Genomic DNA, 4,090 nt, shown 5'->3' with positions numbered 1-4,090 from the left:
CGAATAACGGAAAGCAGACGTAGCCAATCAGAGAGCGGTGTTTTTACGACTGGCAGCTTCTCCAGCCAATCGCAGTGTCGTTGAGCGGGCAAGCCCCGCCTTTTGACTCACTGCTGTGGAATGTTGATGATGGGAAAACTCATGTGTTTAAATGGACATAAATAACAGTATATTTGGAAAGTCTGAATAACGAAATGATTTATGTTAAAGTGTATTATTATTTTTAATCATGTTTTGTGTTTCACAATAAAATAAAAAGCCTGCAAAAGAGAGAGTGGTGGCAGAAATAAAGGAAAAATGTTTTAACCAATTTCCTTTTATACTCAGGTAAGTCGACTGCATACAGTAAAATATACATTTATATTTTATATACATGAAAAACTTTTATACCATTGTAACAAAAACAAATCTGAATTTTTAATTATTTTATGCTATACACCACACATAGTAGTGCACAACTGTGTTGTGGAAGGAAATTTATATTTTCAAAATTAATTAATTAAAATGTAAAAGTGCAAGACGGAAATGTATTCAATACCTCGGTTTCAATACGGAACCACTATTGCCTGCAAATACAGCTGCAAGTCTTTCATGGTGTGTCTCTGCCAGCTTTGCACATCTTTGACAAATTTTGCACATTCTTTTTTAAGATTTTCCCACCTGAGTTTTAGATTTCTGGAGCTCCCAGAAAGTTACCATGGACCTCTTGACTGGATTTCAAAGTTATTGTTCTTCTAGCTTGGCTTGTCACTTTTGGCGGAGTACCATGCCATGTTAGGTTTGCAGTTGTGCCATCCTCTGTTTTTTCAGACAATGGACCGAACAATGCTCTGTGGGATGTTCAAAGCGTGGGATATTGCCTTTTGCCTATTGCTTAAAATAACTTGACAAACTTATCTCTGACCTACCCAGAGTGTTCCTTGGTATCTGTTTTTTAGCTAGTGTTCTCTAAGGAACACTCCGAGGATCTTAATGAACACATTACAGCCTGGTTAGTGAGCCAAATCAGTATATTGCACTTTCATAACTCCCTACTTCCTGTTTTGTCTTGTCTCTACATCAGGGGTGTCCAACATACGGCCCGCCAAACAATTTAGTCCGGCCCGGTGGCTAAATGCATTATCATTATTCAACAATGATTTATTTTATTTATTTATTAAATTTTCCAGTGTCCTGTCTGGCAATGTTGTCTTAATGCTAAAAAGAGCTCATCAGCTTTGACTTTCACAAGTGGAGCAGTACTGCTTTTGCCATAGTGCTCCGCTTGATTTATGAATGTGAATAGTTTTATTATGATTCATGCGGGGAATATCTCAAATGATATGGACACTACAATGGGAAAGTAGGAGAGGAAAGGAAGAACAAGAAGAAAAAAACAAAAGGTGAAAGAAAGAGGAGATAAAAGGAAGAGAATCTGCATCTGTATAATCTGACCCAATCTGTATAATATGATTGAACTTGACTTTGTAAAGTGCCTTGAGATGACATGTTTCATGATTTGGCGCTATATAAATAAAATTGAATTGAATTGAATTGAATTGAATGATAAAACAATTATTGAAAAAAACATGTACTTCGTTTAATTGAAAAGCTGCAGTTCCTATATTGTCCACGAGGGGCGCTGTGCTTTAATCAGCAGATGGTAGCACTGAGCTTCAGATGTGGAAAATTTATTTTAAATCATTTCTTAATTTTTATCTATTGGATGTATTTTGTCATGCAGGACAGTGTTTTTAAGTTCCAAAAAATGTGAATAAATGTTTTTCAACATTGTACAATCACTGTGATCAGTTCTCATGCATACTGCACAAGTAAATGTTTAACTGAGTAAAAGTATTGTTGAAATTGCACATACTTTCTTATAAACGCTGAGGTTATTCATAATATATTGTGTAAAAGTGAAATTAATTTAATATAAAAATCAACAACAAGTCCACTTTTATTAGTTCTATATAATCTTGCAATGAGTTTACTCGTGTGGCCCTCTTGAGATCAGATTAAGCTGTATGCGGCCCCTCAACCAAAATGAGTTTGACACCCCTGCTATACATAAAAAAAAAAAAATCTAAACATATTGCTTTTATATTGTGGACCAAATGTCTGTACGTTGAGAGGACTGTAACCAAAGTCTTATTCCTTGGTTGTGCACAAAATCATGGCCAAATAAAGCTGATTCTGAGAAATGTAATCTTTAGTATGTGGCTAACCTGCTACATTATTCCAGAATATATCGCTAAAAATAAATGTAAGAAATGTCAGACTTCACAATGTGCATCTCACAGTAATACTAGTGATTGTCAAGGAAATACGGTATAATAGTAATAGTAATATTACATGTTAATTGAGAGCCTTTGGCTTGTATAAAGTTGGAGATAGGTAAAAAACAAAAACAAAAAAAAAACACAAAATCATTGTAGGTACGTCTGTGTATGCATTCAGAGCATTTTCAGATGGGAGATTTGCTGGCCTAATAATCTTTGTGTTGTTTTTCAGACTCACGTACATTAAAGTAACACAGCTCTTTAAACGAATTCATGACCTTCCTACAAATGGCAAAACTTTGGGAGACACTCTCACGTTTCTTTACATAACTGTATTCGCTGAAAGCATCAGAGACAAAAGTGTCATGTGCAGTTTTGCCGGGAAAGGAATAAAAAATTCATAAGAATGAGACGTAATCAGGTTTCCTCGGAAAACCACGAGGCTCCATCTTCTGTGCCAATAAAGCCAAAGCATGCAGCTGAATACATGCTACAGAGCTGCAAAGCTTTCTTTTAATTCTGCGGTTTGAGTTTTAAATAGCATACTAATGTTGGATTTACCAGGAAATACCAATTACTACTGAGATTACACAGAATACAAGATAGTGTATGTTTACCTCAAAATTAAATGTGTTATACTTGTCATGGATTCCAGCAACATTCCAACAGGAAGTTGTAAAATTAAAGCTTGTCCAGCTTTGCCAATATACAGTCACATCTCATGATGCTAAAAAGGCATTCTGGCAGAATATTCCTCCATTTATGAAAAAATTTCAGAGTTTGTATCACATATAAGGTTTTTGTCTTGTCTGTAGGTCCAGAGCAACACTGTCTAAATCCTCCAAAACGAATTGGAGTACCAACTAATCTAAACCACACTGCAGTTTTTCTGTTCAGTTTTAGGATTTTTCAGGTAAAATTTTCAAACAAAAGCTGGCCCAATTTTGTTAATTATGACGTAACTTCAACATGTACTGATATGCAACCAGCTCCTTGTTAAATTTCAGAACTTCCCTGAATAGGAGAGGGATGTAACTTCAACTCAGGCTGCATGATATTAATATCTGAGTGTTTCTCCAAAAGTTATATAATGAACTCAAGTAATGGTTGTTGATGCTGTAGTGAGGTGCTAGCATAGTGGGAAGGAATCGCTCAGCCTCGGGACCTCTTGGTTGCACCAGGAGGGTTAGTTAGTTAGTCCCTCTGGATAAAACAACCGGCCAATCAGAAACTATTAAACAATGTGATGAAATTAATTCTCTGAAGCAGACAGGTGGTAAAATCAATAACATCTGTATCCATTTATACGACCAGAAACACATTAAATCTGAGAAAACCTTTAATAATGAGCCGAAATGACACGCAGCCACTTAGCTTAAAATATGCACGTCTAGCCAAGGAAGAAAAAGACAGGGCTCATAAATGACAGAAATGGAAAGTCAGAGATAATAATAAATGATGAAGAAAGCATGAATGAAGTTGTGTTTTTAACACAGCTTCCCCTCAACCACAACCAAACCTTTGGGTTTTTTGCTTACATCATCAGAGTAAATAATCCCTCTTTTTAAGTATGGCTGAGATACGATTCTTCAGTCTAACATGGTTATTTCCATCTATGGAAAGTAGACATTTGTTGTTTAGGTTCTTCTGTCTCAGTGTTTCAGATCTCAATCTATGAGGGATCATAGTTTTACAGCATGAATCAGCATCTTATCAACAGTCTCAGAAATCTGATGAAGAATGACTTCCAAATTTCTTTTATTTTACCACATAAAGTAGTGGTATTATCAACAAAAAAAAAAAAAAACACAACAGTCACTCTTACAGAA

This window comes from Fundulus heteroclitus, chromosome 5, assembly GCF_011125445.2.
Source record: "Fundulus heteroclitus isolate FHET01 chromosome 5, MU-UCD_Fhet_4.1, whole genome shotgun sequence".
Classification (NCBI taxonomy): Eukaryota; Metazoa; Chordata; class Actinopteri; order Cyprinodontiformes; family Fundulidae; genus Fundulus; species Fundulus heteroclitus.
Note: the sequence above shows the minus strand (reverse complement) of the source record.